This window comes from Rhinolophus ferrumequinum, chromosome 9, assembly GCF_004115265.2.
Source record: "Rhinolophus ferrumequinum isolate MPI-CBG mRhiFer1 chromosome 9, mRhiFer1_v1.p, whole genome shotgun sequence".
NCBI lineage: Eukaryota > Metazoa > Chordata > Mammalia > Chiroptera > Rhinolophidae > Rhinolophus > Rhinolophus ferrumequinum.
In genome coordinates, this window is record NC_046292.1 from 45,848,950 (window position 1) to 45,870,130 (window position 21,181).

The 21,181-nt window shown below is 39.6% G+C and overlaps 1 pseudogene; it reads left to right on the forward strand.

Moving 5' to 3' along the window:
• The first annotated feature begins 12,210 nt into the window (after positions 1-12,210).
• On the forward strand, positions 12,211-17,995 carry LOC117027084 (elongation factor 1-alpha 1-like; annotated as a pseudogene).
• Positions 17,996-21,181: the final 3,186 nt, after the last annotated feature.

The following is a 21,181-nucleotide window of genomic DNA, read 5'->3' on the forward strand; positions in this document are numbered from 1 at the left end:
ATTCAATATATACCTATAACAAAAGACGAATAAAGTCACGTTTGACTCCTACAATTACAAGAGGTACTCAAAGTAGTTACCATCAGCATAATTTTAATACAGTTTTTTCCCTTCTTAAAATGTATATACATTTTTTGGCACCCTCTGTATGTACATTAAGGAATACACATTATCCTAAATGTATATGTTATATATAATATCTTCATATATTTGAAGAGAGGCAGTTAGGGAAGATTCCTCAAGGCCAGCTTAAGCACAGATATAAAAGAAAAATGATTTGGTAGTGAAGAAGGGCAGAGAATGTGTATTAGAGGGAGTCTCATGCAATTTGGTCTCACTAGAGGGAAAACTAACAGGAAAGAAGGGGTGAAAGATGAAATGGCAGAGACATACGCAGGAAGAAGCTCAATAACCACTTTCATATTCTATGTTAATGAGCTTAGACTCTATCTTGTGGTTGATGGAAAGAGTTTAAGAACTCAAGTTAGGGATAAGATGATCAAATTTGTGTTTTAAATGAATTACTCTGGCTAGTGGGTGGAAGATGGATTTGAAATGTTTCAACCCTAGAGACTTGAAGAATGTAGGTTGTTGGAAGTCATTCAGCCAAGAAATTTTGAGGGTCTGAGCTGTGACAGTGATTTTAGGAATGGAGAGGATGGGAGTTGGCTAATAATGCTTCGCTTTAAAGAATGTCTAGGAGTCAATCAGGCAAAGAAGTAAAATAAGGACATCCTCAGGCAGCTGTAGAGGCAGGGAGGTGTGGAAAAGCAAGATATGTTCTGAGAAGTGGAGAATAATTCAGTGTGACTACAACACAGATGGATCACTACAGGGGAATATCAAAGGAAAACCAGTGCTGGACAGTAGTTAAAGTGGTAAAAACAGATTTTATTTAGGAACTATTGTGATAGGGGGGAAAAGACCTCAGTATAGAGCTGGGCTCAATTTGGACTATAAGGAAACGCGGGGATGTATAGGCAAGGTGCAGGATGGAGTGGGGTTGGGGATAGGTGGTGTTGTCAGTCAGTGATTGGAAAATTACTAAAGGGGTAGGATCATTCTTGCTAGACTGATCTAATAAGTTTCTTGCTGAATGTAGGCCAGGGTGATCAGGTATCACCTGGGAGATGGTGACAGAAGAGGAATTTGATCTAGGGTGGGGAATTCTCTCGAAACTGACTTAACAGGATTCTTGCTAAAATTGGGCAATGCAGGCCAACAAAGACAGACACTGAAGCCCAAGGTCAAGGACTAGTTGAGAAGAAGACTTAGAGGAGCATAACTAAACTTCGGTCAAGAAGAGCATCTTTGTCAAGATGAGGCAAAAGAAAAGCTGTTGGTGAGTCAAAATTCAATTCACAAAGGCTGTTCCGTTTTGTGCTTAGGAGTTTGATCTACTTGGTAGCTTACACTTGCATACTATCCTCACCCACCTGTTTCTCCTTTGTAAGAAAGAGGCTCTGAAATCCATAGGGTGCAATAAAATCAAGGAGACGTTCAGAGGAGGGCCATAGCCCCTCCAGAAATATTCACAACTATAATCAAGAATCCTCACACTGGGAGGGCTTGTAGTTTTCTCTGTGGTCTTGTAACCCTCATAGCCTTGGTCAGTGTCATCTGAGTACAGGCTGCCCTTCAAGTCCCTAATTTCATTGCATTGTCTGAAGCTTTAGTGCGTCTATTGTTGGAAAAGGAAGCATTTGTTCCTCAAGTACAGGAAATCATCAGACAATTAACTTCCAGGGGCTCGTGCAGCCTGGGTCAAAGGCCTCAATGTGATTGTCTTTGTTTCTTGTCAGGCTTATTGAGGAAATGTTTTGTAGGCCAGAATTTTGGCTTTAATGTGTTGCTTGAGTCAGTGGAGTCAGCTGTGAGACTTCAAACAGTGATAACTATAGCAGAATCTGAATATAGCAGTCAGAGGCCTGCCACAAGGACAAGATGTTTTCAGAGAGGCAGAGTTTTCTCTAAAATACATTGTAACTTTGATATTCAGGCTGGGAAGAACCACTTATGCAGACCAGAGAGAAACTGATGTGGGAAGAAAGGAAAAGGAAAATAGTTATTACATTTTGTGGCCGGGGAAGACTAACCCCTTGAGAAGTTGATGAACATTGTAGATGAGGCCAGCCTTATAACAGAAACAGTTGAGGTGCACTAGAAAGACTTCCCTGACCCAGAATATGCCTCAGAAAGAAGTGTCAGAAACGGTCCCCAGAGGAAAGATAGAGAGGCACAAAATGCAGTGAAACGACAGCAAGGATGAACTTCTACAATTCCACAATATGTTCCAAGAAACCATTATGAATGGATTATTTTGCTAGCTGAGGAAAACCATATTTATACTCTGTCTATTAAGGAAATATTGTCTATTAAGAAGATGGCAACTGATTATTATTACTAATTTTTTTTAAATGAAGAAGGTAATAGGAGCTAAGGGCATAGGCTTAAGATTAGACAGACCTGGGTACAAATCCTGGCTCCATTACATATGAACTGTCACATTTGACAAGTTATTCAACTTCTCTCATACCACTTTCCTCATCTGAAAAGTGGGAATAATGACTCATCCATTCCAAAGTATTTGCTGAGCAATGCAGGGGAGGAAAAAATTTATTTTTCCCTCTACATATCTTTGGTTTATTATGCTACAAGAGAGTGGGTCCTTTTCAGTGTGATGTCCAGATTCTTGACACCTGGAGCAAAGAATTGAACGAGATACCAAGGTCAAGTAGTGAAAAAGCAGCTTATTAGAAGAAAACGTACACTTCAAAAAAAGTGGGCCCGAGCAGGAAGCAATGGATGAAGGCCATTATTAGAAGAGTAAGTATATCCAAAGGGTTTGGAGCAGCCGAGCAAAGGCAAGGCTCAAAAAGATGTGGCTCACAGGAGCCTGGGCGGTCTTACCTGGGTTGTGCTGTTCCTCTCCAGGTGTGGGACCACTTGATTGACACCTGTGATTGACAAGGGGCTATTACCTTATCTCTTCAGACTGCACATGTTCTCTGCAGTTTGAAATTGTTAACTACAAACTGATTGGCTCTTCCCCCCTACACCTGAGCGGATAGTTTTGACGGGCTCCGCAGCTTGGATCTATTAGCTAGCTATTAAAGTTATTTCCTCTGGCTTTGTTATGGTCTCCACCTTAATTCCCTCTACCACGGCCAGTTTTTTGACTGCCTACAATTTTTCTATCTCAATTGGCTGAGGCTCTATAAATTAGACTGACAAAAGACAGGTTAACAAGGGCAAACGAGCAGAAGTTTATTAACATATGCATCATGCATATACATGGCAACACTCAGAGATGAGTAACTCAAAGAGGTGGTTAGAATTTGGGCTTATATAGCATCTTAACAAAACACCAATAAATCTGTAGAGAAGCAACAAGACAAAGGGAAAGGACTTAGAATTTTTTTTTTTTTTTTTTTAAGATTTTATTTGGGAATGGGAACAGGACTTTATTGAGGAACAGTGTACTTCCAGGACTTTTTTCCAAGTCAAGTTGTCCTTTCAATTTTAGTTGTGGAGGGTGCTGTTCAGCTTCAAGTTGTTGTCCTTCCAGTCTCAGTTGTGGAGGCCGCAGCTCAGCTCCAGGTTCAGTTGCTGTTGCTAGTTGTAGGGGGCGAAGCCCACCATCCCTTGCGGGACTCGAGGAATCGAACTGGCAACCTTGTGGTTGAGAGGATGCACTCCAACCAACTGAGCCACCCGGGAGCTCAGTGGCAGCTCAGCTCAAGGTGCCGTGTTCAATCTTAGTTGCACGTGGCGCTGCCCACCATCCCTTGCAGGACTCGAGGAATTGAACTGGCAACCTTGTGGTTGAGAGCCCACTGGCCCATGTGGGAATCAAACCGGCAGCCTTCGGAGTTAGGAGCATGGAGCTCTAACAACCTGAGCCACCAGGCCGGCCCCAGGACTTAGAATTTTAAGGGTGACAAATTGTGGGAAGGCAAACATATGAGGGAAACTGACGCAAGATAAGGGCCAGTTAGTAACGTGTGTTATGTAGATTCTTCTGATGCCTCTCTGGGCTAATAAGAGTCTAGAGTTATCTCCAGTAATCAACTTTTGTCCTTCTTGGGCGAGAGGGGAGGGAAAATACCTTTACAAATTTACAGCCTGCTTTTAGGCAAACAGCTGGAGGGCAGAAATCTTTTCTTGTATCAGCTCCTTATGCATGACATAAAATTGTAACTGTGGTCTTGCTAGTCATAAGTCACCATGTGGGAAGGCCCACGTGGGAGGAACGGAGGAAAACCTCCAGTCAACAGTGGGAGGTGCTGAGGGCCTCTGTCCAACAACCTGCAAGAAACTGAAAGCTGCCAACAATGATGTGAACTTGGAAGATCCTTCTCCAGGCGAACCTCAGGTGAGAGCTCAGCCCTGGCTGACAACTGACCACAGCCTTGTGAAAAGTCCTGAACAGAGGATTGAGCTAAGCTATGCCCACATTCGTGACCCAGAAAAAATTGTTTTATAAGTAGTAACATTTTAAGCCTTTAATAAATGAATGTTTTCAGCCACTCAGTTTGTGATAATATTGTTACACAGCAAAAGATAACTAATCAAACTAAGGTATAGGAAATACCACATTTCATTATTTTCCTTGATTCAGTGAAATCCTTTGGGCTCTCACCTATCAGGGTTGGTAATTCAATGATAGCTATTGTTATAGGACCCTATCTCATTCTTCATGAGAACTCTAAGATTTATGTAATTCAGGAAAAAGGATGTAGGGAAGAGGTGTGGAGACAGTCCTCAATCCATTTATTTGCTGCGGAAACCCACATAGTCCAAATAGTCTATTCAAAGGTGGCTGCCTCTGCTGAAGATAGTATCTATCCTCTTTGTGTCAAATTTGGCAACTTTGTGTCAAATTTGGCAAATTTTTCCCCTTCACTACAGAGGAAAGGTTGCAACTTAGTTCGCAGTCCCCCTCTCTCCCCCCCACACAAAGCCACTGCCCATCAACATTTCTATGACTTCCAGGCCACTCTAAGGAAGCAGAGTGCGGAGCCCCACAGCTAGAGGGCCTAGTTCTGTCCATCTGCCTACTCTGGATAATATATCTCTGCTCCAGCTCTTCCTCTCTTAAAACCGGAAGCTCTCCCCCTTTAGGTCAATTCAACAAGTCTCCAAGAACCTAGATTTCAAAAACAACATTCTCTTAACTAGGTGAAGGAAGCCTAGACTTCACCAAACAGAACACATATAGTCCTGGCTACTTTGCCCTCTTTCATCCCCGCATTCCCCCCAGAAAGGGAGGAAAAATGGTATCCCATTCTTTTGTTATAATTCTACAGCAACTGGAGAATCATTGACTTTGCCATTTAGGTTGCTAGCCACACGGTCAGTCAGGGCAAGATGAAATACACACTCAATCATGTTCTCAGTAGGAAACAGTGAAAGATTGTTTCCTTAAGAAAAACAGTACTCCTCCCGGCTCTAAATTCTATAGGGGTTTTTTCTTTTTAAGAAATAAAAGGTTGAGCAGTACTAAGATTTGTAAGTTCTGGTCCACTTAAAGTCCAGATGTAAGTGAAATCCTCACGCCAGTGACCCTGAGCTGAGCTCAGGTTGCTATAGGGTATAGGACCCAAACACGTATGTTTAAGGGAAGGAGAGGACTGAATAAGTGGTAGAAACCATATTGTGGATGGACTTGTAGGCACCAAAGAAGATATATTAAAACTGAACCAGATGTAAACATTTATATTTTACAAGCTCTAAAAAAGATCTATACGACTTACCCCTGTGGTCTTGGCTGTTATGATTTCTGATGCTCTTTTTATTTTTTCCCTTTGAAATGTATTGGACAACATTCCAAATTATCTACTTAACCAAATCTGGATTCTGCCACAGAGATATGAATTTCGTTTTTCAGCAGTTCATGAAAAAATCCCCTCCCCCTTTTTTTTGCCATTATCTCTGACAATGCTGTATTATACCTCCCACTCAAAAGCCAAAAAAGACAATCTAACTACTTCCTCCTCCAACATACTTACAAGAAAGAATAGAAACAATTCTATCAACTCCAGCTGGGGCAGCACAAATGCCAGGAAGCTTTTCTTAGATTTTTGAATCCTGCGTGACTCTCTCTGTAGGTGCTTTCCAACAATTTGGTTTTATTTTTCTTGAATTCCGTTCTTGCTGCAGAAACCTTCAATTGTCTAACGCTAGTGGCATTTGGTAATCTTTGCCAAGTTTAATTCCAATTCACTTGCTTGGAAGGTTTCAGTAACCCTGGAAGAAGGTTTTGTAAACCTCTTTGTTTTGTGCAGTGGGAATTTGCTCGGGAAGTATTAGTTAGGCTCCCTCCCAAACTATTTAGATTGATTTACTTCCTTTTATTTCAGGGTGCAAATGGAAGGCAAACCTAAAAATATGACCATCACTATTGCTCCTACCCCAGTACAGGTTAAATCTGCAGCATTGTTAGAAGCTGTGTTTGCCTCAGGAAAGTTTACCTATCTCTGACAGTACCTAAGGTCATTTTAGTTGGTAAGCAGGCAAATTGTTTATTTTAATAATTATGTATTCATTTTACTATGTATTAGAAGAAGATAATATATCAACCCATCATTTCATGGATATTGTTGTTTCAGAATAGGTGAAACAGTAACAAAAAAGGTCCAAGATAAATATGAAGTAAACGATAATATAATTGGCAAGCAGATATGGCCAAATCCTGAAAATAGTACATGAACAATTTTGTATAAACAGTTGATGTTTAAGAAACACTGTCAAGGGGCCGGCCCGGTGGCTCAGGCGGTTGGAGCTCCGTGCTCCTAACTCCGAAGGCTGCCGGTACGATTCCCACATGGGCCAGTGGGCTCTCAACCACATGGTTGCCAGTTCAATTCCTCGAGTCCCGCAAGGGATGGTGGGCTCTGCTCCCTGCAATTAAGATTGAACACAGCACCTTGAGCTGAGCTGCCACTGAGCTCCTTAATGGCTCAGTTGGTTGGAGAGCGCCCTGTCAACCACAAGGTTGCCAGTTCGACTCCCGCAAGGGATGGTGGGCTGTGCCCCCTGCAACTAGCAATGGCAACTGGACCTGGAGCTGAGCTGCGCCCTCCACAACTAAGACTGAAAGGACAACAACTTGAAGCTGAACGGCACCCTCCACAACTAAGATTGAAAGGACGACAACGACTTGGAAAAAAGTCCTGGAAGTACACACAGTTCCCCAATAAAGGCCTGTTCCCCTTCTCCAATAAAACAAACAAACAAACAAACAAAAACTGTTTAAAACAAAAGAAACACTGTCAAATTAAAATACACAGGGATTCGTCTAAGTCTGAACTATCTGGAAATTGCTACCTACCAGCCTGAACTATCTGGAATCCCAGTATTGCTACCTACCAGCTGTGAACTGTAGGCAAGTTCATAAATCTCTCTAAATCTCAGTGTCTTCATCTGTAATGTAAGAATGGTTCCTACCTTCTAGCATTGTTGACAGAAACCAAGGTACTTGATTTAAAGCACTGTTTTGCACGAGTTTGTGTGGGCTTATTAAATGATAGACATCATTATGTGATTCCTTCTGACTCTGTTTATTGTCATTTATCTTAAGTAAAAATCTTGCAGCCACAAAGCAAGAAACCAGCTCTGCTGTCCAAAATTAGTGTCAGAAAATACGGGTCCCCCCCGAGAAATAGGGAATCTAATGAATCGGGCTCTGTTTTAGGAATCAGGAGATCTGGCTTTCACCCAGGACTTTCTGCAGCAAGTGACTTAACTTACAAAGCAACCATGAAAAACAAGCCTTGTGCCTGAAAAAATAATCCATTCTTTTTCTCGATGTGTTTGTTGATCATGGGATAGTTTTTCAGAATTAGGAGAATATGATTCAAGTTCAAGTCAGGTCAGCAAACAGCTGTTTCCAGGACTTAATCTGTGTCAGGCACTGTGCTGGTTCTCGGATATAAAAAGGAAGACGGAAGAGACCTTGTACTTTCAATCATTCATTCAGTAAATGTTTATGGAGTACCTACTAGGTAATAGAAACTGTGTGAGGCCTGGGGAATCAAACAAAAACAGTTACTGCCCTCATGGATTTTATAGCATAGGAAAAGTTATAGACAGTGGTAAATGTTTAAGAACTAGCTCTCCCAAAAATAAATAAAAAAGGTATGTGTGTGTATTAAATTTTACTAATATAAAGGATGTGTAGCACACAATTTATAAATAACAATATGTACTTTATTCTAAAATCATTATAGCCAATTGATTCTTACAGAATGATGTTGTTGATTTTTGCAGAATTCTTGTATCCATGGCCAACCTATGGTTGCAATTGACAAAATGCATGTGGGTCTGACCTGAATGTTGGTTGATCTTTTCATTTAAAGAATAAGATGAAAGTGAAACAAAAAAGAAGAATGTCAGAACTTCACTTTTTTCAGTGACTGAGTGATTTTCTTGGCTGACTGAGAGAATAGTTTTCAAATAGTGGAAGAATATATCCTCAACTTTTTGTACTATTTACATTCTAACTGCCACAGCAGACACAACACACTTTTAAGTTTAATTTGAACTATTAATATTTTTCTCCATCACTTTCCTAAGTCTAGACAATGAAAAGAATAATATCAATCTGTTACTTGTAGCTTTTCTTGATTTCTGTGGTATAAATACTCCCACTATGACCACTTTCAAGCACTAATATGATTTCATTGAACATGGAATTGGAAAGTGATATTATCACACATCATTACATAATGTTGCACTAAAATAATGAGGAAGTGATGAGTTTTGAGTATTTATTATTTTTGTTTTTAACATAATTTATTTCATTCCAAGGTTGTAAACTATATTAAAAATTGTAAGGTTATTTATAATGGTTGTTTAACAACTGGGTCACAAAATTCCTGAAAATAAAACCATCCATTTTTGTGAGCCAGTATGAGGTGGTTTCAGCACTGTTGGAAATATTATAAGATAATATCCTGAGATATTAATATTTGCACTTTTTCTTTTCTCCATTCTTTGTACTTGGTCTTTTCCCTGTAACTCAGAGGTATCCATGTTACCTTGAGACTGTTATATGTGGGAACTAATCAATGGTAGTGATTATACATAAAGGATTGAACACAAGCATTCACCACACATTCCTCCTGAAATCCCGGTAAAGTGACCCAAAAAAGGCATGAACCAAGAAGGACCAAAAGAATGGAAGAGAGGGCCGGCCCGGTGGCTCAGGTGGTTGGAGCTCCGTGCTCCTAACTCCGAAGGCTGCCGGTTGGATTCCCACATGGGCCAGTGGGCTCTCAACCACAAGGTTGCCAGTTCAACTCCTCGAGTCCCGCAAGGGATGGTGGGCTCTGCTCCCTGCAATTAAGATTTAACACAGCACCTTGAGCTGAGCTGCCTCTCGGATGGCTCAGTTGGTTGGAGCGCGGGCTCTCAACTACAAGGTTGCCAGTTCTATTCCTCGACTCCCTCAAGGGATGGTGGGCTGCGCCCCCTGCAACTAGCAACGGCAACTGGACATGGAGCTGAGCTGCGCCCTCCACAACTAAGACTGGAAGGACAACAACTTGAAGCTGAACGGCACCCTCCACAACTAAGATTGAAAGGACAACAACTTGACTTGGAAAAAAGTCCTGGAAGTACACACTGTTCCCCAATAAAGTCCTGTTCCCCTTCCCCAATAAAATCTTAAAAAAAAAAAAAAAAAGACAAGAATGGAAGAGAAAGCAACATCAAATTTGAAGCATGAAAGTAGATGAGTGAGACCTAATATGCTAGTGTAGATAAAGCTCAAATCTAAACTTGCAGAGCAGAAAGGTGAAGATACTTCTCAACTTATGATAGAGTTCTGTCCTAATAAACTCATCTTAAGTTGAAAATTTCATAAGTCGTGAATGCAATGAATACACCTAACCTACCAAATGGCAAAGCTCAGCCTGGCCTACCTCCCATGTGCTCAGAACACGTACGTTAGCCTACAATTGGACAAAACCTTCTCGTTGCCACTGCTCAGCATCCCAAAAAAAGAGTATCGTACTACATATTGCTAGCCCAGGAAAAATCCCAAATTCGAAGTTTCTACGGAATGTGCAGATTTTATTGCTTTCACACCATTGTAAAGTTGAAAATTCATGAGTCACACCATTGTAAATCAGGGATTGCCTGTAACAACAAGCTGATTCATGCTGTGAATTCCCTAAAATCTCAGGGACTGGTAGATAAAATTGGAGGAAGTCTCCAAAAAGTAGAATACAAAAATAAAAATGTAACAGTGATGGATGGAAAATAGAAAACATAAGAAAATTACACAGTTCAGAATCTAAATTATAAGAGTTTCGGGAAGAAAGAGTAGAGAAAACAGAGGGGAGGCGATTATGAAAACTGTAATTCAAGAAAATTTTCCCAAACTGAAAAACATGACTTTCCAGAGTAAAAGAGCCCAGTAAATGCTAGCACAATAGATTTAGAAAGATCCACACCAAGACACCACATGGGAAGTTTTATTTAGTAGGAAAGAAAGAAGTTCCTAAACATTTCCAAAGAGAAAACAGAGACCACGAACAAAGAGCTAGAATTAGGAAATAATTGACTCTTCCAGCAATGCTCCATGCAAGAAGACAATGGAGCAACGCCTTTAGAAATTCAAGGAAAATGATTTCACCCTAGAACTTATATTCAGGCAAACTTTCATTCGAGTGTGAGGATAGAATAAAGATATTTTCAGTTAATGTTCTTAAAGATTATATTTAACATGTACTCTTTCTCAGGAATTACTGGAGTTTGTACTCTACAAAGCAAGGATGCAAAACAAGGAAGAAAGATAGAAGATCCAGAAAATAGGGGATCCAACACAGGGTGGAGAAGGGAATCCCAGGATGAGCATGACGTAGATCCCAGAGAGGTACCTGCACAACATTTCTGGAGAACAATGTGTTTGTGTTGGGCCAAGGCAGAAGAAGGCTCCATCAGGGATATTGCCACAAAATGAATAAAAATAAAAAACAAACAGATGTATCTGAAAATTATGAGAGGAAATTTATAATTCTGTAGGAATGTTTGAGGATGAATTAGTTATATAGAAAAATAAGCAAACAAAGACAATTATTAATTCCAGAATAAACTTCAATGGTTTCATTACAGTTGAGCTTTCTGAGGGACAGATAGCATCTTGCTCTCATGGGGCCTGGCATTGAGGAGGTGATTCTTATTTATGTATTTATTTTTTAATTGGGGAAGGGGAACAGGACTTTATTGGGGAACATCCTTTCAGTATTTGTTGTGGAGGGCGCAGCTCAGCTCCAGGTCCAGTTGCCATTTTCTAGTAGCAGGGGGCACAGCCCACCATCCCTTGAGGGAGTCGAGGAATCGAACTGGCAACCTTGTGGTTGAGAAGACGCACTCCAACCAACTGAGCCATCCAGGAGCTCAGTGGCAGCTCAGCTCAAGGTGTCGTGTTCAATCTTAGTTGCAGGGGGCGCTGCCCACCATCCCTTGTGGGACTCGAGGAGTTGAACTGGCAACCTTGTGGTTGAGAGCCCACTGGCCCATGTGGGAATCGAACCAGCAGCCTTCGGAGTTAGGAGTATGGAGCTCCAACCGCCTGAGCCACGGGGCCGGCTGCGAGGGGTGATTCTTGAGTTACCATGTTTGGACTGACTGTATGAATTAGCTAGAGGAAATTTTAAGGGTCATCTAGTTGAAACCCCCAGTCTTATTTTATTACATATTGTATTACAAATATGGAACCTGAGATCAGGAAAGGGGAAGGTTACACAGTGACTTGAGGGCAGAACTAGGGCTTAATTCTTATCCCGTAGGTCCTCAGACAAGGGGTCTTTCTTCGATAGAGAACGAGAAAAAACAAAAATATTGTACAAGAAAGGAAATGTAATTGTATACTGCATAGGAATGTAAAGTTAACCAATAGTTATGGATAATATAATCATATAGGAAGAAATGGAGGAGGAAAACAGTGTATGTGGAAGCGTGTGTGATGGGGGACGGAGTGGGCAGTCTGTGGAAAGCCAAAAGGTATGAAACTGAGCAATCTTGAAATAGCAGCAATACGAGGATGTTATTTAGGAAAATGGAGGCAAGCACCAGAAGAATATTCAGCTATCATAATGGAAAAAATGTTGCTTTCCAGAAGTGGGAATTGGGGGCTTTTTCGCAACAGGCTTGTGGCCAGAACACAAGTGTCATAAAAAACCCTGCTAAATCTAAACCAAAATGGGAAAGGAAGAGACTCATATCAACATTGTCACCATTGACACGTAGATTCTGGCAAGTCTCCCACTGTTGGTCATTTGATCTACAAATGTGGTAGGATTGACGAAAGAACCACTGAAAATTTTGAGAAGGAGGCCGCTGAGGTGGGAAAGGGCTCCCTCAAGTCTGCCTGGGTCTTAGATAAACTGAAAGGTGAACATGAGCGTGGTATCACCACTGATATCTCCCTGTGGAAATTTGAGATCAGCAAGTATTATGTGACCATCACTGATGCCCCAGGACACAGAGGCTTTATCAAAAACATGGTTATGGGCACATCTCAGGCTGACTGTGCTGTCCTGATTGTTGCTGCTGGTGTTGGTGAATTGGAAGCAGACATCTCCAAGGATGGGCAGACCCGTGAGCATGCCCTTCTGGCTTACTCACTGCGTGTGAAACAACTAATGGTTGGTGTTAATAAAATGGATTGCACTGAGCCAACCTACAGCCAGAAGAGGTATGTGAAAATCATTAAGGAAGTCAGTACCTACATTAAGAAAATTGGCTACAACCCTGACGCAGTGGTATTTGAGCCAATATCTGAGTGGAATGATGACAACATGCTGGAGCCAAGTGCTAACATGCCTTGGTTAAAGGGATGGAAAGTCACCTGTAAAGATGGCAATGCCAGTGGAACCACGCTGCTCGAAGCTAGAGATTGCATCCTGCCACCAACTCGTCCAACTGATAAGCCTCTGCATCTGCCCCTCCAGGACGTCTACAAAATTGGTGATATTGTACTGTCCCTTTGGGGGGACTGGAGACTCAAACCCCACATGGTGGTCACCTTTGTTCCAGTCAATGTTACAACGGAAGTAAATACTGTTGCAATACGCCATGAAGCTTTGAGTGAAGCTTTTCTTGGGGACAATGTGGGTTTCAATGTCAAGAATGTGTCTGTCAAAGATGTTTGTCGTGGCAGTGTGGCTGGTGACAGCAAAAATGACCCACAGTGGAGGCAGCTGGCTTCACTGCTCAGGTGATTATCCTGAACCATCCAGGCCAAATCAGTGCCAGATATGCTTCTGTGCTCAATTGTCACATAGCTCACATTGCCTGCAAATTTGGCGAGCTGAAGGAGATTGATTATTGTTCTAGGGAAAAAAGCTGAAAATGGCCCGAAGGTTTTGAAATTTGGTGACACTGCCATCGTTGACATGGTTCCTGGCAAGCCCATGTGTCTTGAGAGCTTCTCTGACTACCCTCCTCTGGGCCTTTTTGTTGTTCGTGACAGGAGACAGACAGTTGCTGTGGGTGTCATCAAAGCAGTGGACAAGAACGCAGCGGGAGCTGGCAAGGTCACCAAGTCTGCCCAGAAAGCTCAGAAGGCTAAAGGAATATTATTTCCAATGCCTGCCACCCCAGTCTTAATCAGTGGTGGAAGAATGGTCTCAGAACTGTTTGTCTCAATTGACCATTTAAATTAATAGTAAAAGACTGGTTAATGACTGTAATGCATTGTAAAACATCCAGAAAGAAAGGAGAATATGTGTGTGTGTGTGTGTGTGTGTGTGTGTGTGTGTGTGTGTGTGTGGCAGTTTTTAAGTTATTAGTTTTTAAAATGATTACTTTTTAATGGAAACAACCAAAAAAATCTGTCACAAAATTTTAAGACCCACTAAAATAAAGTTTAATCAGGTAAAAAAAAAAAGAAGTGAAATTGGGGGTTGAAAAGGAAGAACAGTGTACTGCTTTTTTTTTTTAACAAATTATGTCTTATGGTATTATTTAACTTTTAAATCTCTGTACAAAGATATTGTTTTAATAAAAGGGCAAGAAACACCCAATATTCTTTTTTTCAAATGACCTTTCAAAAACAAAGGGAATGCAGTGAGGAAAGTGATTGTGGTATGTAAAGGAAAGCTTCAGCCCAAATGGTTATGTGGTTAGTAATGGAGAGTGGTAATTACCATCCCTGTTCCAAAAATAATCACACCCATCAGTGTTATAACGAAAAAGCATAGGGAATCATGGACGCTTGTAATAGGGGAACTCAGTCTCGTCAGGGGTGTATGAAGCGTTTCCATACAAAAGCTTGCGGGTCATCCAAAGAGATATAAGCGGATAATTTCAACACACGGTGGTAAGTAGAAATAATAGAAATACGCACAGTAGGGCTTAGAGCACGTGGGAGGCCATTTAGTCCAGTCTGGATGGGTCAGGAAGGACTTCTAAGAGTAAAGAATGGCTAAACATATGCAGGAGGATCATGAAGGATGTAGGACAATAATCAAATGTTTCAAAAGATTTTGAACCTTTGCATGCATAGATTGGAAGTTACTAAACATAAGTTTTGACCTAACAATCAGAATCATATCTGGTTTTAATATTTTAATATCTCTTTATAGATTTGGTGAAGAGAGGGGAAAGTAAACCAAATAATAGTAATGTTTTTAAATAGCTGGTATAGAAAACCTTTATTTATTTGGGACTTAACGTATTTCTTTCAAGTTATAGTCCTGTCTTGTCCTGGAGATATAAGAAAGTAGGAGAAGGCAGGGGGCATTGGGAAATACTCACCCTAATTCTTACTCTTTTTTAAAAAAATTTTAAGGCATTTATTTCAACTTCACTCACGTATCATATTCCTTGAAATGAAATGTATACATTATTTACCAATAAATGCTTAATGCTTTAATTTACAATTATTGTATTTGTAGAAACTTGAAAATCATTCCATTAAATTAAAAATGTACAAAATTATTTCTGTTACCCTTATAATTCAAAGTATATTGAAAATAACATTTTAGAGGGTAAGGGGTGGGGGGGTTCCATAAGAGGGTAAACGGGGTCAAATATATGGTAATGGAAAGAGTACTGAGTTTGGGTGGTGAACACATAATGTGAGATATAGATATAGATGATGTATTACAGAATTGTACACCTGAAATCAATGTAACTTTACTAACAATTGTCACCCCAATAAACTTCAATTAAAAGAAAAAGAAAGAAAATAAAATTTTTACAGCAGCTAAAACATTTAATAAAAAATTCAGAATGCAGTTTTATACGCTTAACAAAATGGCCACATTCTAAGTTTAATTATCTTGATAACTTTATACTAATCTGATTGAACCAAGAATTTACAGATACTGCACAATAAAAAACAAGCTAAGGGAACTCTAGTCCTGTTTCTAATTATTAGCCAGAGCTCTCTACGTTTGTTTCAGTCGGCTTCTCAATCAGATCCATTAGCCAGAAGCTTCTGGCCTTTGTCTCCTCTTTCTGGCCATGTGTTTCATTGCCTCCTGGAATTGAGGATGAAATCTGCCTTCCTCACTTTGACGCTTGGCCCATAATCTCACTTATCCCAGCCTCGTGGAACAATGAGGAAGAGATTTCATTCTGTTCAACCCGTCACCTGATCAAGTTTGTTTACAGATAGTCTTCCGGGTCTACCCACTACCTTCTCCTACTTTTTTATATCTCCAGGGCAAGACAAGAACTACAACTTGAAAGAAATACTCTAAGGCCCAAATAAATAAAGGTTTTTCTATACCAGTTGTTTAAAAACATTACTATAATATTATTTGGTCTATTTTTCCCTCTCTTCACCAAATCTATAAAGAGATATTAAAACCAGATATGGTTCTGATAGTTAGGTCAAAACATTTCTTTAGTAACTTCCAGTCTAGGCATGCAAAGGTTCAAAACCTTTCTGAAACATCTGAAAACTGTCCACAGTTTTCTATGTGGCAGAATTGTTAGTGATTTTTTTTTCTTGTTCTAATTTTTCTCTAATAAACACAGGAAGAAGCAAGAGTAACATATCAAATCTGTATGAAGGGCTTCTGCACTTTATATCCTCTTCAACCAAAAGCAGCTCAGCTTTTCTGTTTTACTTTTTAACTTTCATAGTAAGATGTTAACGAAGGACTCCTTGACAAAAACAAAGCTTTCTAAATCGCTTGTATATTCAGTATTTCATTTAAATCTCAAAATAACCCAGCAAGGCTGGTAGATCATTTTTAAATATTCTACTTGAAAGTTAAGGATATGGAAAGCAACAAAATTATTGACTGATTGCTCTTTTATAGAGCTAATTAGCTTTATATCTGGGACTAGAATACAACGTCAGAAGTAATTATGCTGCAAGTTGTCTGGGAATTCAAGTTGGTAGTTTCGTGTGGTTACCAAAGTTATGAGCCCCTAATTAGATTTTTAATATTCACAACATTCATATCTCTCTCCCTGATCCTGCTGGAGTCATCAATAATACCTTACCCTACCTGAGAATTAATTGTTTCAACCCTGATGCTTTGGTGATCATTTATCTAAATTAAAAATTTGGATTTGTAATCTAGCAAAAGATCTTTTAGTCAAATGCAAGAGTTATTAATAATTTACAGGGAAAACCTTCCAGAGACATAAAAGTTAAAATCCAATAAAGGAATGACCTTTGTTATGGGAAAACAAAGGAAAGAAAGAAATCAGGTCTTTTCTGGAAAATCTGGGACATTGAATCATTAGGCATAACGTGCTTACCCCTGGGGACATAGGTCACTTTCAATATTTGCCAAAGCATTAGCTCACCCAGGCACTAGCAAACATTTCTAAGCTTTAATAACTGAGCTGCTTCGGTGTGTTTTGGTAAAAATTTAAAACCTCTCTGGCCCCATTTTATCGAACATATACCTTTGACTATACAACATCTCTCCGTTAGGATATTAGAGAGAGAATAAGCATGTCCTTAATGATTTTCATTGTGCCTGTAGTATGTGTATAGTGAGTATGTTGTTATATTGTAAAATTGTAATGATTAGAGCTCTGGAAGAAGATTTGGAGAAATGGGAGAAATCTGTAATCTGAGCAGGAAAGGACTTAATTATTCAACTGATGAAAAGTGTGTCAATCTCCTCTGCTTCGTAAATAAACTGAAAATCAGAGGTAAATTTTAGATCAAAAACAGAAACTCAGAGGTCAGCTAAGGAGACAAGCATACAAAAAAAGAGTTGAAGGAAATTTGTTGTAGGATAATCAGAAAATACAGACACTTAAAAAAGAATAAAGAGTAAAAACTTCCTGAAATTCCACTAGTTAGAGATGAGAATTATTAAAATTTTAAGATGTATCCTTCCACACTTTATATGCATATATACATATGTACAATAAAAAGCTAGACATTCTGTTTTGTAATCTGTTTTTCAAATTCATCGATCTATCATAAACATATTTCTATGTCAAGTAAGAAACTAAAATGTCATGTTAGTTACTGCATAGTATTTTATTATATTAATTTATCAAAATCGGCATAGAAAAATCTTTATTTAGTTTGTTTCTGATTTTTGACATTTATAAACGTTAACAATGATAGATATTCTTATAACCAAACTCTTTGGAATCCTTTGTTTATCCCTGAAGATAAACTCTGGGAAGTGAAATTGTAAGGTGTATTGGTTAAGATTCTTTGGATGCAGGCAACAGAAACTCAACTAGAGCTAGCTTAAGGGAAAAGGGAGAATTTATTGACTTATATTCATTCAAGAATTTTTTAAACTATCAGAGCTTTTGTTCATTGGAAACTATAACGACGTATTTATTTCCCAAGTTGAAACACAGATATGCTCAAATATATGCTTTCTTTTTTACAGTTCCACTTCAGATAGTTCCTGCTTTACATACTCTGATCAATACTCAGCTGAACAATAAAGGGGAGCCCTGTGCAGATCCAGAGCACTCTCTCTGTGCAGCAATCTCCTCTCTGGGATGCTATTCTGAGAACTCTAGCGGCCTCGTCCTCCCGTGACCCCAGCTCCATCTGCTCAACTCCTCCTGGGTTCCCTTCTTTGCAATACAAAGTGTGGAAACTCTCTCCAGACAGTAAAATGGGGTGATGACGGGACATACTTCATTTATTTTCTTTCTCTCAGAAATCATACTGTTCTGTACTGTCTGATGTCCAATGTCTAAAATATGTTTTTTCATATAACTTGTATGTTTTTTTAATTATTTCAGACGGGAGGGTAAATATGGCGCCTGTCACACCATCTTGGTCCAAAGTGAAATCTGTATCTCAACAATTATTTTTGAAGGGCCTATCATGTGACAGGCACGTGGGATCTCTGCTTTTGTACAGCACATGACCAAACTACAGAAAGGTAGAAGTAGAACTGGCTCCAGGGACAGAAGGATCCAAGAATATAAATCCTGCAAGAATTTAAGATCTCTGTCTCTCTGTCTCTGTCTCTGTATCTCTTTCCATATCTTCTGTCTATGCAGATTTTGCACACTGGTGTCAGTCTTTCCTCTATAGATGAGCTGAATTCATAAAGAGTACACAGGCAAAGCAACTTGAACTTGCATTTTTTCAAGCTTAGTTATTTTTTAAAAAAGTGAATCTCTTTTTCTCATCTTCAGTTTGAAAAATCCTTGGGAAGGAATAACAAGCCCATCCCTTGGATGAATCACTGTGGCTAGGGGAGTGAAGAACTTCAGCTGAACCCATCTGGATCATGTGCCTTCTTTTGTGACCAGGAATCTGGAATCTCTTACCAGACAGTCACAGGGGAATCATCAGCTGATGGTAAGCTAGGGAAATCTTTTCCTATTCATTGACCCACAGCCAGGACGTTCTTAAGACATCTAGGCTATGTCACAGCCTGGGCAAGAAAAAACTTTAATCTTGGAATCATCTTTGACTAATTTCCCTACTTTTAACTTTCTCAGCCAGTTAGTTATCGAGTTCTGTCCATGCTTTCAACCTTCACTGACCTCTCCTTATCCAAGTCATTCTCATCTCTCACTTGATATGCTGCTCAAGTCTTCTAGCTGGCCCCCTGAATCACGTTTTGCTCCCTATAATGGGAAGCTGGTATTTGCTGCCCAGCACCCATTTCCACTTCTTATTTGTAGCTGTACCCAAAGATCTACTTTTGTGGAAAATTCCTCTCCCATTCTCAACCATATAATTTAGGTGGGATTAACCTCATCTTCAGTTCTAGAAGTGGGTTCTGGTTAGCATAGCTACTTAGTGAATTCCTATTGAATTAGTGAATTCACCTACTCCTCTGACCATACTGATGACTTCAATGAAACACAATAAAATGTTTGTTGGGGCTTCTGGGAGCTAACTTCTATTCTTCCTTCAGTTCTCTGTAGATATGTCATTTTCTCTCGGACAATTTCCCTAATCTCACAGTTAATCTACAACACATTCCTATAATTATCTTTTGTAATACACATTGCATTTGCAATCACTTGTTTATAATCTGTCTTCCTATTTTAAGAATATGTATTTCCTGGGTGCAAGCCTTTCTATCATGTTCTTTGCTGTATTCCCAGAGTCCAGCACAGAGCCTGGGGCCAAATACACAGTGAACAAATCTATAGACCAAGAATAAACATGAGGCTCAGAATCATAAGAAGGCAAGCAGTATATTTCAAGAAGGAATGAGCATTCTACCAAACCTAGCTTAAATGTCAACCTAAAGCTACCTGATGTTAAAGAATCTGAATCTCTTGGGATAAATTGCAATTAAGAGTAGCCTAAAAAAGGAAATGTGAAATCTGAAAGGCTAAATATTGTGCCTTTCAAGTCAATTTTTGACTATACTTTTATTACTTCATGTGCTCTGTGAACTAATCCATGTCTATGCCTGTGCATTGTCTATTATTTTGGTATTCTCTTTCTTCTCTTTTTTTTTTTTTGGTATTTTCATATTCATCAATTCAACAATTATTTACTCACTATCTCGTTTATTTATGCACTGCTACAGATGGTAGATATAGGATGGATAAAATATCTTATAAGGAGTTTACAGTCTAATTAGAAAGATAGATGTGTAAACAAATAAATCATAATGTAGCATTGAGATAAGTACTAAAAGAAGAAAATAGTGATTATTTCTTTCTGCAAACATGAGGTGTTATTAATTAGGGTCTTTCAGTTGCAAGTGACAGAAACCCAATTTCAAATAGCCTCAGCAGAAAATGGACTCTGTTGGCTCATGTAACTAGAAATTCAAGCAATAGAGCTGAGTTGAGGGACTCAAGTATTATTTTTGGGTATCTCTATTTCTTTCTGGATTTATTTCTTGCTGTTTAGGTCTCTTCTTCTGAAGAGGGACTCTGAAGTTGATTCTGCGGTGCACCACCTAGAGGCCCCCTGTAGGATGGAAGCACTAGTTTTCATCCCCAGCTTTGGGGAGTGTTGGCTACGGATGGCTCAAAGCTGAGTCTTTCTCGGGGAATTGCCCTTAGACAAGGGGAGGGGCCTCACTCAAAAGTTATGCCTCCTCCCAGGGAGCACCTTGCATCTAAAGACTGATCAATGAGTGATACCAAGGCCTAACCTCTTCCCTTGATTGAAGACATATGTGAAAGGGCCATTCCAGCCTTAGAGGTACCCATGAGGTCAGTTGAGGAGTCTGAGGAAATTGAGAAGGTCTGACTCTTGTCATATCTGTTCTATGAAGAGGCTTGAGTTAATTTTTTTATTCTGGATGTATAGGGAAGAAATGGAGAGAAGCAAAGAGGAGGAAATATGAAGTGAAATCAGAAGACTGTTTCAACTAAGGAAAAACCAAGCACCTCTCTAGGACTCTGCAGATCTCCATCAAGTGCTTGTGTGCAAGTGGGTTTTTTGTGAAAGCAGCGAAGAGACTGGGCTTCCCTCTAGCATTAGCCTAGGATGAAAGGGAACTGTAGAACACAGGTATATTTAGGAGATTAGAGACATCATCTGAGGAAATAAGTTCTAGAACTTGGCAGAAACAGTGGTAGGGCTATAAACTCTACAAGATATAAAGTTTAATTGGTGCATACCTGGATATATCTTCCAGCAACAAATATCTTGGAGAATAAAGTGTAGATGTACTCTTCAAACATTTGAGGAACTAATAAATGCCCCCCCAAAAATTCACAGCATAAAAAAATGAAGGTAAAATGTGGGGATACAAAGGTCTTGACCAACTAATTGATAAAGAAAAGATAG